At 44.3% G+C, this 14,644-nt stretch overlaps 1 protein-coding gene across 6 annotated transcripts in view; it reads left to right on the plus strand.

Annotated features, from left to right (window-relative positions):
* The window catches only part of HDLBP (high density lipoprotein binding protein), a 257,678-nt gene that overhangs the window by 204,740 nt on the left and 38,294 nt on the right, over positions 1 to 14,644 (plus strand). The window contains exon 1 of one of the 6 annotated variants that reach the window (XM_083506308.1): positions 6,387 to 6,500. The exons of 4 other annotated variants lie outside the window; for them this stretch is intronic. The gene's annotated coding sequence lies outside the window, so the exon portion shown is untranslated. Of the gene's footprint in view, positions 1 to 6,386; positions 6,501 to 14,644 lie in introns of those variants that run through there. One more of the 6 variants, XM_083506310.1, reaches the window with a different exon arrangement.

Raw genomic sequence — 14,644 nt, forward strand, 5'->3', positions numbered from 1 at the left:
CTTGAATGAATAAATTAATCATACCATCATATTGTTCATGTGGATGCCTACAAATCTAAATTATTTGAGACTACCAGAAACAAGTTTTGCAAGATTAGATAAATAGAATACCCCCTGGTCTTGTATGTAGACCAGGGGTCCCCAGCTTGTGGCTCCTGAGCTGCAGGTGGCCCCCAAACTCTTTCAGGGCAGCTCCCAAGCTGCTTGGCTGCTGCTGTTACCCTCCTGGCTTTTTCCTTCAGCCCTACACTGTTCCTCATTGTCCCGAGGGACACCATCTACTGCCACTGTCCTGTGCTTCCCCTGCAAATATACACCAGCTTCATTGTTTCGTCTGGCCTCCAAGTAGCACCTCTGTATATAGGAATGTTTCCGAATCCATTTGAAGTGGCACCGGAAGAGGCAAGTGAATTATTTTCAGATGAAATTTGTTGATTTGCAAGCCAATGATAATCCCAGTGACATATGCAAAGAAAATAGTTTTTATTCTGGCCTACCTGATATATTTACCAACCTAAAGAAATTTGCTGCAGGCATACTTATAGTCTTTGGCACCACATACATTTTTTTTTTCAAAGATGAAAATTGTCAAATCCAAGTGTGGGTCAAAACTTACAAATGGACATTTATGTGGCATTTTAAGAGTGTCTGTCACAGACTTTAACTTGGACATCAGTGCCTTGGCTAACAGAAAACAACCACAGAAATGACCAGGTAAGCATGTGTAGCTATATGAGGACATAGATTCTATAATACTTAATTGTTTCAAAATGGATTGAGTTCAGGTTAACATTTCTTCGTTGACCTCTGGCTTTTTACTTTTGACCTTGATTAGCAAATTAATAATGTTGAGTCCCATTTTGATTCAAGCTGCCACCCTCTTTAGGCATTGGAATCTCGAATGTGGCCCCCATGTGTCACAAGGTTGGGGACCCCGATACAGACAACCAGTTCTCTGAGAACTTTAATAGTCATTTTCAATCTGAAGAATGCTGTAGTCAGCCCAACATGATGTTACAGACAAGAGGTTTGATGTGTTATGATTAACCTTCGTAGAGGTAATGGCTTCCTGAATAGTAAACCATCCCTTCACTCTTTGATTGAAGACATCATGTATTAGGATATGTGATGAATGCTTTCTGGCCATTTTTGTTTCTGGGAATAGTTGGATTGGGTTAGACATCCTTCTTGGATAACTGGGATAATCCTGTTCTTCCAAAATTAGTAACAGAATTTGATTTCTATTTGGCACACTTAATAGAATTGTTTTTACGTTCTTTAGACTGGCCATTAAGAAATAAATACTGTGGTTTTTTTAAAGGGCCTAAGTGAAACTACTCATTGCAAAGTTTTGCTTTTTGTGAATCCACAATGCAGACCTGTTTTCTCCCCCCCCCCACCTACTAAAAAGGTGTTGTGCCTCTTGTAAGCTCACTTGCTTGAGTCTTGTGTCTTCCTAATAATCTGAGAATGGTGAGGGCATACTATAAACACCTTTTCCTGTGAGGAAAAAAAAGTGAGCGAACAATGGCAAATCAGTCTTACTGAAGCTGTTTTATCCAAAGGGAGGGTAAGCAGGTCAAGACAGACCTTTTGCCTTCCCTGAAATTTCTTCTTTATCCTCCTACAGGATATGTCTGATCTTGATGTGTGGGGGAGGTGCAAGTTATGACAAGCTGTCCTCCCCCATTTGGAAACTTTAATTCCTGTTGAAGTCATGCTGTGACATGTTAGCACAACCAGAAATTCCTACATTAGGAGCAGAAAACAATGGGATGCAATGGAACCCTTCCAGAATATATTTTATCTCCAGCATGGAGTTGGTGGCATGTTAGGTCACATCTCGTATTGCAACCGTATATTTTGAAGGATGTAAAATATCTGCTTAAATGTCAGGGTGTTTTTTTGCACAGACAACAGAATGAGATCTAGTAGCCTGTTATATACTGTGATGGATCTTGCTGCAGACCATCTATTAGCAGTACATGTGATCGATTGTGTGGTTTATTCTGTAGAATGTTGCAACACGTTTAGGGAAAACATTGCAAGGAAACACGGTGAAATGGAGATCTGGCTGAGAAATGCCTGGAGAGGTTCAAGAGAGTAAAAAAGTTTATGGATTGCTGTTGTAGGGGCAGTTACCTGGAAAGGAAGTTATATTCTGCCTTGGCTTTTAATGTTAAAATTGTTAAAAGCCAAGGTGGAGAAGGCAGTTCCTGTGAAGTAGCCCCTCAGTGTGACAGCATGGGTCTCAAGAGTGTTCTGTTTTCTGTGTGGACCAGCATGCGTTTAAGACCCTAGTGGTATGGTTGCGCACCCAGCCCCAACTTTCTCTCATAATTGCAAACTTTAAAAGGCGAAAGAGGAATAACACATGCTAAGCACTTTGAACGCATGAAAACACTATACTCATGAGGATTACTAATACTACTACAGTGGTGCCTTGCAAGACTAAAAGAATCCGTTCTGTGATTCTCTTCGTCTAGTGGTTTTTTTGTCTTGCGAAGCAAGCCCATTGACGGATTAGCGGCTTTTAGCGGCTTATCTGCTGATCGGATCAGCTGATAAGCGGCTTAGAAAAGGGGGGGGGAGGAAAAAAACCCAGCAGGAACTCGCAAGACATTGTCGTCTTGCGAAGCAAGCCCATAGGAAATTCGTTTTGCGAAGCACCTCCAAAACGGAAAACTCTTTCGTCTAGCGAGTTTTCCGTCTTGCGAGGCACCACTGTACTATTATTTTTTTGACGTGAATATGGAGATGCAACATTGTCTAGCGTCAGAATGCTGCACTTCCCTTCCTTCTCGCATGTTTTGACATTGATAGACCTAGTGACCTCGGCCATTGAGAATGGACAGGAAGAATTGTGAAACACTTTTTCCAGTTGAAGATGATTGCACTATGTGAATCAGTTAAAAGAATTCTCACCAGGTTCCGAGGAGCTTAGAACTAGCTGGGTGGTGGTAGTCTAGCAATGAGAGAGTACAGTGGTACCTTAGTTCTCGAACTTAATCCATTCCGGGAGTCTGTTCGACTCCTGAAACCATTTGAAAACCAAGGCGCAGCTTCCGGTTAGCTGCAGGAACTTCCTGCACTCAAGCAGAAGCTGCATCGGATGTTCGGCTTCCGAAAAACGTTTGCAAGCCGGAACACTTCCTTCTGGGATTGCGGCGCTCGGAAGCTGATTTGTTCAGCAACTAAGCCATTCAGGAACCAAGGTTCCACTGTACTTCTTGAGGGAGATATGGCAAGGTTCTAAGCACAACTTATTTTGATTGCATTTAACTCTATTTGATATTAAAGGATTTTTCTATTCTTGAGGATTTTGCTTTGCAATATGGAAGAGAAAGGGGATATGTGCAGTTTGGGGCATTAAATTATGTACTGTGAGCCAAGCTCTATGAAAGGCAATACAGGCTCCCCCGTTACTTATGGGGGGGTACGTTCTGGGACCCCGTGCACATGAGTGAAAATTGTGTAATTGGGGAGCACCCTTTAAACACCCTCTCTGCCACTCTTTCTCCAATCCAGATCAAAAATATACTGGATCCAAAAATATCCAGAACTAGAATTGAAGCTCTGGGGCTGGCTGGAGGTTAGAGGATGTGTGGGAAAGTGTTGGCTGCTGTTGCACTACCCCACATGTCAGCTGTTAGGTGGGGAGGCTGAGCAGCCTAAACTAAGCCCACCTGTGCCACCAGTCACCTCACTGACATTATCTTCGGGCTCTGGGAAGGGTGTCCTCAAAAGCCACGAGGACTCTCCAGCTCTCCCCCGCCATTTCCAGGCTTGAATCCATTTGTTCATTGATTTCCCGGCACCATGCATATACAGTGGTGCCCCGCAAGACGAATGCCTCGCAAGACGAAAAACTCACTAGACGAAAGGGTTTTGCGTTTTTTGAGTCACTTCGCAAGACGAATTTCCCTATGGGCTTGCTTCGCAAGACGAAACGTCTTGCGAGTTTGTTTCCTTTTTCTTAAAGCCGCTAAGCTGCTAATAGCCGTGCTTCGTAAGACGAAGAGACTCACGGAATGGATTAATTTCGTCTTGCGAGGCACCACTGTATGTGGTTGCCCAGGAGTTGGTCTCGTGTAAGTGGTCATCTTTATATTACTTAATTCCTAACCGTTTCTTTCTTCCTGACTCAAAGCTGTGAACCTGAGTGAATAGGGAAGGCTGACCACAATAAAAAGTTGCTGCTCAACACAGTGATATTTGACTGTTTTACTAGTCTAAACACAGCTTTGTTCTTTCTGATTTTTTGTCATAACATCACATTTTCTGAACAAATAAAAATGCAGCTGATATGCATTTGGACTGTGTCTTTTGACGTGTAATATGATTCTTTTGATGTTGGCATCTGTCTGTCTTGGGAGACAATGGAAGAGTACACCTTCGGGGATAAACTCAAACCATTGCAGAGTTACAGTGCTTGCTGGGGCTGTAAAAACTGATGCAGAAGAGGCATGTTTTATTTTAAGCATGTGTAATTAATAGGACTTATTCCTTAAACATCCTAAAAATGACAGCCTTGGTCTTTCATTACATTATTCAAGAAACCTCAAGGTACCAGTATGTTGTCTAGATTAAAAGACAGGATCTTCTGCAAGACTTGGACAGAGCAGGCAACATGCTTATAAAATCTGCAGAGGATACTGAAGGGACTGAGAAAAGGAGACAGATAGTTGCTACCATATGAAGTATTACATGTAAGAAATAATAATCAGACGCACAAGTATAAGGAGATGGCCAACTAGCAGCATTTCGGATAAAAATGGAAGAATCATAAAGTAGTGGATGAACAGCGAAAGACAGGTCTGCAATATGATGCAATGGCACATAAGACCAAACCTGTTTTAGTCTGTATCAACAAGAACATCATGTCTTGTTGACCCAGAGCAATAGTACTGTACTACTGCTCTGCTTGGTGCTTATAAAACCACATCTGAAGTTGTTTTCAGTTCTGTGTATCCCAGTTCAAGTAGAATGTTGTCAATTTTGAATTAAAAGAAAATCTTATGAGAGCTACACAAACGATAACTGTTCTAGGAAGCATATTTAGATGAAGAAATGCTGAATAACGTTTGAGGGTTTAACAACTTAAAAGATGATGTAGTGGGAACAGATATGCTAACAGTTCTCAGATACTTTAAACATCAGAAGAGAGGGTAAATAATTGTTGTCCATCTTCTGAAGATAGAAATAATGGTTTTAAAAGTCAAGGGTAGATTTAAGTAATTATTGTATTGTGTGATGTGGCTCTTAGATTACTGTTGTTTCTTTATTTAATTACTGGCAGAGGAAAGTTGATGGTTGAAAATTAAGTATACAACTGTTTACTTCCTACTCAAGTGGTTGGTGCAATATGGCGTACTGCTGTTCCATACACTCCCCTACTTTTTCCCCAGGAGCACTATTTTATCCAACTCCACTTGTAAGGAAACCACCTATGAAATGTAACCTATGTGCTGTGTACAAGAATCGCTAGGTTATGGTGACAAGGCATTCTCATACAGGTATCTAACCCCTAGAGTTTTTCCTGCCCCCTTAAACTACAACTCCCAGAATTATTTGAGGTAAGCCTTGTGCTTTAAATGTGTTGGATCGTATGGTGTGGGTGTGGGCGGTTTCTGCCTCCTGTGCTGATGTTGAAATTATAGGCAAAGTATTTTGATTTGAACACCTGAGGTCCACGATTAAAACTGAATATTTGTAAATAATAATAATAATAATAATAATAATAATAATAATAATAATAATTTGTTATTTATACCCCACCCATCTGGCTGGGTTTTCCCAGCCGCTCTGGGCGGCTTCCAACAAAATATTAAAATACAATACTCTATTAAACATTAAAAGCTTCCCTAAACAGGGCTGCCTTCAGACGTCTTCTAAAAGTCTGGTAGTTGTTTTTCTCTTTGACATCTGGTGGGAGGGCGTTCCACAGCGGGTGCCACTACCGAGAAAGCCCTCTGCCTGGTTCCCTATATTTCTCGAGCATATTCACTCCGACTCCGTGTTAAGTCTCACCGAGTTCCCGGGGCTTATTCCGTGGTGGTCTGCGAGTTTAGGATTGCAGGCACGCGGCACGATCTTTTTACACGTTTCCTCGGAATACATGCCGAGGGTTTTGTTTCTGAGTAAACGTGCACATGGTCGCCACGTTTTGCTATGGAGGAGGTGGCAGGGGGAAGAGTTATTTTTTGGAACCCTTCCCTTCAGTCAAAATGGGAGAATTCGCCTCCCTTGGCGGCGGGGCTAGTTGGGGGACTTGCAGCGTCGGCGTCGCTTGACCCAGAGCCTCTCCGCGCCTCCCCAGTCGCTGGCAGCTGGGCCGGGCCTTCCCAGGAAGGGAAAGGGAAGGGGCCCGGCTCGTCTGACGTGTGAGCCTGGGATTGGCAGCCTCTCCCCCATATAGCAGACGGGAAGGTGCCTCGCCGCTTTCCCGGGAGCGCTTCGGGGCTTCTCCAGCAGAGCGAGCTAAGCAGGCACGGGCCGGAGTGAGTGCCACGTACGGGGCAGGAGGGCGGGCGCGCGGGCCGGGGGCGGCGGGAGAGCAGACGGGGAGGCGGTGGCCGCGGGAATGCGGGGCGGGGGTGCGGAGCGGGGGCAGCGGAGAGAAAGAAAGGGGGGGTGGTTGGGAGGAGGAGGAGGGAGAGAGCGAGTTGCTTGCCGACGTGGAGGCAGAGAGGAGGCGCCGGCACGGGCTGTCCTCCCGCGTCCTCCCCTGCGGAGCTGCCCCTCTCTCCGCATTCCTCCCCCTGGAAGACGGAGGGCGACCCGAACAGGGCGCACGCTTCGCGCCGGGGCTCCGTCCCCTCGGCAGGGAGGCGAGGAGCAGGAGGAGGGGCGGGGGAACCGATCGGGCTACGTGTCACAGGCGCGCGGCAGCCGGATCTCCTCCCCCCTCCCAACTCAGCCGCAAAACTTTGCACCAACTTTCCTGGCCAGGTTCTTCCTGCTCCTCCGAGGAGCGACGGGGGCGGAGGAGCAGCAGCGGCAGGAAAAAAGAAGAAAAAGCCCACTCCTCCCTCTCCGGGCCGGCGCGTCCTAGGCTCCTGACCTTAAAAGAGCCAGAAGAAAAAGCCGGGAAAGGGAGGGGGGCGAAATGAGAGGCTTTGTACTCTATCCTCTCCACACACCCCGCTCCATTTTGCAGGAGGGCCCCAGGCAACATTCCTAATCCTGTGGCTGATGTGGACATTGCAGAGGGCAAAAGCGGGACGCGGCCCTAAAGCCTGCTGGACTACTCTCCCCCCTGAGGGCTGGCTGCAGGTTTTTGGCGGGGGTGGGGGCGACAACCTCCTTCCTCCCAAGTGCATCCTGTCTACTACACGAACAAAGCAAGAAAGAGTGAGCAAGTGGGCATAAGATTGCACATGTGTGCGCGCGCACACACACACACACTTTGGGCAGGATGGCTGGAAGGAGTGGGTACCCTGGCACTGGTCAGGGAGAGAGAGAGAAAGTCTGGGAGCTGCTTCTTGGTCGTTCCTGTCTCCATAGAATCACAGAATTGTAGAATTGGAAAAGACCACAAGACTCATCTCGTCCAACACCCTGCAGTGCAGGAATCCTTTGCCCAATGTGGGGCTTGAACCCACAACCCTGAGATTGGGAGTCTCATGCTCTGCCAACTGAGATATCCTCTTGCCCAGTCCCCACCATTGTGGTCCTCAGAGGGTAAGCATAGGCTTGCCAGGGGCCAGCTGGTGGCAGTGGAAGAAGGAGCCACCTCATTTCGCACTGCAGGGAGCTCAGTCCTCCTTACTGGGCCAGGTTTCAACGCTTCCACTTGACAGGTTGGCGGCAATGCGTGTGGCACTGCCTTGTGGCAGGCATGATGCCTGCTTGAAGTTGCTCCCAGCGCCTTACACACAGCAGCACCCTCTCCCCACAGACCCTTTCCCAGCATTTTTGGGTGATTCTGTGCTTGGAGATGCTTGGCTACCTTCAAGCAACAGCAGCACCTCACCTGGTGTGTTCCTCACTGGCTTGACTGAAACGGCCAGATTACTATGCATCCACCACCATTGCAGCACTCAGAGCAGAAACATAGGTGAGCAAACAAGAGGATGAGGTGGCCACTCAGTGAGTGAGCAGTTTGCACCTGTGCTTTCTCTTTGGGCACCACAGTTGTGGGGATTTGACCCAGCAGGTGAAATCCTCTCTGCAGCAGTGTGTAGTGAAAGAGGGCAAATGAGTGGCAAGGGCCCCTTCACTGAGTGAGAGAAACAATGAGTGATTAGAGAACATGGCAGCTGTTCCTTGCATCCACCACTCATTCACCTGCTTTTATGGGTGGGAATGCAAGCAGCAACTGTTCTGTGCCCCCTTCCCCCTGAGTCTTAGGTGGGAGCAGGTGGGTAGAAAGTAGTGGTGCTTTTGCTGTACCCAGCACAGAACAGGACCACAGCGACTTTGCAGCAGCTTATCAGGGTCTGCGTTGTTGGTGCCTCCTGAGGCATGGGCTTGTGAGGCTACAGGTAACTGGGGCAGCATCTGCTGCCTTGCCCTCCTTGTGTGAGCTTCTGCACCTATTGGCAAACTCCAGACCCCACAAGAAACAAAACTGCCCTGTAAAGGACAAACTGTAACTTTCTGTAGGCTGCTTGCTGATCTTAGGTTTATATGGGCACCTTTCCAGAAATTATTCCAAGTTGCTCAACTGGAGCCAGGAATTTTGAATCACTCATAACACACATGCCTGTAGAATTCATGAAAACCTCACTCTTCTCTCTCCCTTTCTGTGTTCACCGCACCAGTAACTTTGAGGTTGTCTTTCAGTACACTGGTGCCTTCCCAGTGAGACTGGTTCCCTGGGTTGGTAGGTAGGCCTGGGAGGGTAGGGCAGGCTTTAATTACAATTACCTTGTTTCTTAGCACACGTAAGAAAAGTGAAGTAATGGCCATGAATAAAAGCAAGGCCCAAGGAAACAGGAGCAGGGGGGGAGGAGGTTTCAGAAGCTGTATTCTACTCTGCAGTTGCATGGGAATGAGGGCGGTTGACTCACAGAGCAGGTCTTAATCACTCAAAATTGGTTCATGTGCAAAGGTGGCGTTGAAGTCTGCCATATAGAAGAAGAAGCCTTGCTGTGCTTTTGAAGTTCTCGGGCTGGGTGTTGTCTAGCAAGGGTGTGTGTATGTGGTAATAAAGCGTTAGTGTCACCATGAAAGAGTTGGATGCTGGGAAGACGTCTTGACCCTGATCTTGCACAGTCTGGCATGTGTTTGCGGCTGTCCGAGACTTGGAAATGCTTTGATGTCAACAGACTAATCACACCGTTGAAGGCATATTTAGGCTTTTGCAGAATTGGTGAGTCTCAGCCACCATGGATTTGATTTGGGGATGGGAACTTGTCTAGTTTGGCCTCCTGTTTTTTGTATGCATGTTCTCCTACCCCACTGCTTTTTAATTATGGAACTAATGCTAGGGTTTTCCAAAAACCATACTGAACCAGTGGGATATGTCTGAGATTTAGCGTCTGCTGGAGATATCCTAAGGATTTGTGGTAGAGAATATTGAGTCTTTTGTTTCATGCCATGTGCCTTATAAAAATGCTTGTTACTCATTATTTCAATATATTTAGAGTTATTCAAAGCCTTCCAATCTGAATCTCATAAATTTTTCAAGCCAAACTAATTTTGAAAGTGTAAGTTCCAAATAGATATAGATTAGTAATTGTTTTGAATCAATTTTATACACACCTAACACTTCTTTTAACAAAGCCAGCTACTTTAAACCCAATCAGTGGGATCATTCTTCTGTAGATGTCTTCAAATTTAGGGGTACGCATGCATAGTAAATGCTCACAGTGAATTTATTTCTGTCTGAAGGAGTTATTTAAAAAACCTTAACAGCTGCTCATTATCATAAAGGAAAAAGTGTATCTTTCTCTGTTTTAAACTCTTCCTATGGGTGATGATATTCAGAATTCTATATTCTGGGTAACTTTTGCTAAACGGATTAAATGGAAGATCATTTTTCTGCTGTGGAATTAACTGGTGCCAAACTTTCTGCTGTATTCCACTAGAAATGTGTGGCTAATCTGTCTGCCACAAATGTGGGTCTGTGTGGTGTTGGTTTTGTGTGGCTTAGCTGCTGTATCTGTACAGTTACCTCCTGTGTTAAATTATGGTTTTACAAGTGTAATTTTGCTATTCTTGCTCAGCCCAGGTTTAGTATGGCTTATATCACAAATTATGTCGGCTGTGGAGCGGAGTACCTCTGTGTCCGTGACGTGTGATTTAGAATGAAACCCCGGGTCAAAAACTGTTGGCTAGTTTTTTCCGGCAGGCTACCGCAGATCAGGAGATGGCATCCTGTCGGGCCTTGCTGGTGCTGACAGACAACTTTTATGAGCCAGTCAACAAATAACAAAACCCTGGCAAGCCAGTATAGAACTTGGCCTTGCCCGAGGTTTTAAGCTTCTAGCTGCAGCAGACAAATGGGGATTGCTATCCTTGCTCATTTCTGTAGCACCCTTTAGCATACAAGGATGCTTTTCGATTCTTTTTCTCAGAGGGTTGCTAGCCCTTTAAGATTATCCTTTCCCCTCCCCCTCCAAAGCTGTGAATGGTCTCTGGTACAGGCAGTGCTGAGGTGGCATTTGTGAAAATTACACTTGGCTCTGTGCTGACACTGATACGCTGCAGGACCCTTCTGAAGCTTTTCTCCCTCTAAATAACAGGCGGCTTGGGAGATAGGCATACACGCTTTCAGGTGTAAAAATGTATTAATTTTAAAATGAGCTTTCTTTGGGCGGGGATGTTAACCAGAGTGTTAATAAATACTCCCCCCCCCCTCAGGTTATTACATAAAATAAAAACAGGCTGTTACAGTTTTTACAGTTTTTATATCACAAAACAAAATTCCTTGCTCCTACCATTCATTCCAATATGACTGTTCATTCCATATTAATGCTTATGTTGTAAACATATGTTGCAATAGAAATAACCTCCATATTTCCATTAATAATTACTTGTAGATAGGTGATTGAATATGATTGGCCCTTAACAGAAAAAAAAACCTCTGTTTTTCATTTTGTATCCTGCATTTTAACTCCTAGTTTTTGTGAATGAATGAATAAGTTGCATGAAGCATTTTCTTTGTCATTAGAGCTGTAACCCAACTACATTGTGAAAGAATTCACATTTACCTTGGGGTAAGCTGTACTAAAGTAGATTTACTTCTGAGAAGACACATAGACATTCACTGTTTATTTGGTGTGGGGTTTTTTTACTATCGGCCCTCCGACCTTGCATGGGAACTGGTCCAAACTGCCAACCATACTACTTCATCGGGGATTGGTTGCTAAAATGACCAGTTATTTCTTACTAATCACCATTGTTTCGCATAACTGAGCCTTTTTACCCTCGTAGACCCTGATAAGCTTTTCCATTTTGTGACAGGGCAGGCACCCCCAAACTCGGCCCTCCAGATGTTTTGGGACTACAACTCCCATCATCCCTGACCACTGGTCCTGTTAGCTAGGGATGATGGGAGTTGTAGTCCCAAAACATCTGGAAGGCCGAGTTTGGGGATGCCCGTGATAGGGTTTCATGACAGGAAACTGAAAGTCTTAGGACCTATAACTTTGGGCTGTGAAAACGTATGTGACATGGAGCCCTGGTTAATCCCATGAGGGCAGAATGTTTAGCAAGTCAAACCTTGGAAAAAGTAGACAGGGCAACTATTTCATTAACATGGCAAAAAGCCTGCAGCCCAATCCTGAGCATCCATAAGCACTATTATCCCTTTGATGAGATGGGTGTTGAGTTCGGATCTAGCTATGTTGTCAGTTTTTGACTAGCAGGCGTGCATATAAAGTCAAGGGGTGGTGTATTGGGAATACTAGGTTTGGAGGAAGTAAGGATACAGTATACAGTCGTACCTTGGTTATTGAACGGCTTAGTTGCCGAACAAATTGGCTCCCGAACGCTGCAAACCTGAAAGTAAGTGTTCCGGTTTGCAAACGTTTTTCAGAAGCTGAACTTCTGACGCGGCTTCCACTTGAGTACAGGAAACTCTGTGCAGGAAGCTGTGCCTTGGTTTGTGAATGGTTTTGGGAGTCGAACTGACTCCTGGAATGGATTAAGTTCGCTAACCAAGGTACGACTGTACAGGAGGTGGTGATCGACAAAAAGCGGAGCTGTTGCTTTGTAGGATGGAGGTAGATGCTTTTTTCTGCAAGATCATGTACTTTGCAGTTGAAGCACTGGTGTTGTCTTGCATAGCTATGAAGCCTTTCTTTACTATAATAAATAAACATTGGACTTCAAGAGGAAACCTAATAGATGGAACGGCCATACCTGTGGTCTCGCACAAGGGGGCTGACATGATTGCTGGCTCTATTTGCTTTAATATCTATCTATCTATCTATCTATCTATCTATCTATCTATCTATTTATCTATCTATCTCTATCTATCTATCTATCTATCTATCTGACTTAAAAGTGAAGGTTTGTTTGTTTATTACATATCTATGCCCCCTTTTTCCTTCTCAGGAGCTCAAGGTGGTGTACATGGTTCTCCGTCTCCCCATTTCATCCTCACAACAACCCTGTGAGGTAGGTTAGGCTAAGAGATGGTGAATGGCCCAAGGTCACCCAGTCAGCTTCATGGCTTAGTGGAAATTCAAACCCTGGTCTCCCAGGTCATAACACTTAATCCAAAGACAAGTCCAAGTCTGATCACATAAGGCTTTTAAAACATATTTCAATACCCTTGATCTGGCTCTTTTCACTGCTGCCGCCTCTTTAAAAAGCTTAAACTTTGATACAGTCAAGGAATGGCCAGAGAAATGTGTTAAGCATGCTTGGGTCTTTTCAGTTTGTGGAGAACAAATAGTTGGTGATTTGGAATGTTTGTTCTGTTTGACCTTGTGGTAATCAACAGGACTTCGAAGTGTACTGTTTCAGCCCTTTTTGTTCTGCATTTAATTATATATAATGGCTTCTATTAACAAAATGCTAACCATTTAAATTAAAATAGATTAAATTGCCACATGATTTGCTGTTGCTGTCTGAAAACGCCGATCTTGTTGAAAATTAAATTATGGCTAGACATGTAGGGTGCATGCATACTTTGTGTTTTGCACAGAAACCATTTCCATGGAATTAACAGGAGTTTGCTGCTTGCTCAATACGTGTTTTTTTAAAAAATAATTATGTGGCTTATTCGTTATTTTCCTCTCCCCCAATAACATTGGTCCAAACATGTGTGCAGATCTACTTTTTTCAGTTTCCTTTATGAGGCATTTGCAGTTTGCTACCCAGAGCTGAATTCTTTTATGCTTCCCTTTGTTCTGCTGGATTCTTGCTCTTCAACTTGCTGCCAGTGATGAATGCTCCAAATTCACTGTCCTCTTTCACCTTTCATCTCTCTGGTTTGATATCCATCCTTATCCCCATATCCATCACCAGTTTCCTTTGCCTCTGGGAGTCTCCTCCTGTTTGTGTCAGAGGAGGGAAGGTCATACACAAATCTTCCTTTTTGCTGCAAATGAGACAAGGGATGCAATCCACCAATATGTTTCCCAGCATAAACCCATTGAAATGCAAGAGCGCTGCTGCCTGTTCATTTCTTTGGGACTTATAGAGGAGAATTTTGTGGTGGATTCATCACTGGATAACCTAACTTTCTTTCTGCAAGCGTACTCTTAATTCTTCCTGCTGACCATTCTTTGGCCAAAGTGGATAACTATTCCTGCAGTGTAGTTCTTTGGCTAAAATGGAAAATAAGTGAGCTTGGTACTGTTGCTTGTTAGGTCTCTGTAACCTTAGGAGTCTGCCTCTCCACCTGCTGACATCTCAGCTTTTGATTCGTGAAGCATTTCTCTTTCAGCTGGCTGATTTTAAAAATCCACCTCCCATATGTTTTGGTAGCTCTCTCTCTCCCTGGGTAGTTGAAATAGTATAAGACTTTGGGTGGGGGATTCTTGCAGTTCTTTATTATAAAATGAGCCATATTTAACTTACTATTTTTATTACAAAATTTTAAAAGTTTGACTTTTAATTGCAAAGGGAAGTTAGAGAGTAGGGTGTGTATAAACAGGATTAGAAATAACAAATGCATGGCTATGAAATGTTAGGATTTATTTATTTTGCTGTTTGTAACCATTTCTGAAGACAGGAGTGCCTGGTGTGCTCTGGTCCATGGGGTCACGAAGAGTCGGAACACGACTAAACGACTAAACAACAACAACCATTTCTAGTAGCTAGCACTGGCAGTATCCAGGCCTTTGGGTTGCAAAGAAATTGTGGGAGCAAAGACTTGTTGTATAGGAGCAGGGTGTCCTTCTATAAATGAATAAATAAACAGGTGAGGCACATACTGAAAAAGTAACATGATAATGTTGCAAAAGTAGCGCTAGATGGCTGTCTCAGTTACGTAATACTATCTATTATTTACTTATTTTGCTGTGCCACCTGAGAATTTCGAAGTGAAGAGTTATTTGATCTCCAGTATTGGAAATGTACCTGTCTCAGGAGACAGGATAAAATACATAAGGTTATATCCAACATTAGTCAAACTCAGAGTAGATTGCTTGAAATGGATGGACTTAAGTGACTTAAATAACTTAATTTCAATATGTCTGCTCTATGACTAACAGATGTCACACAGTCAAAGAATTTACTCTCT

This window comes from Podarcis liolepis, assembly GCF_965112155.1.
Source record: "Podarcis liolepis genome assembly, chromosome: 5".
NCBI lineage: Eukaryota > Metazoa > Chordata > Lepidosauria > Squamata > Lacertidae > Podarcis > Podarcis liolepis.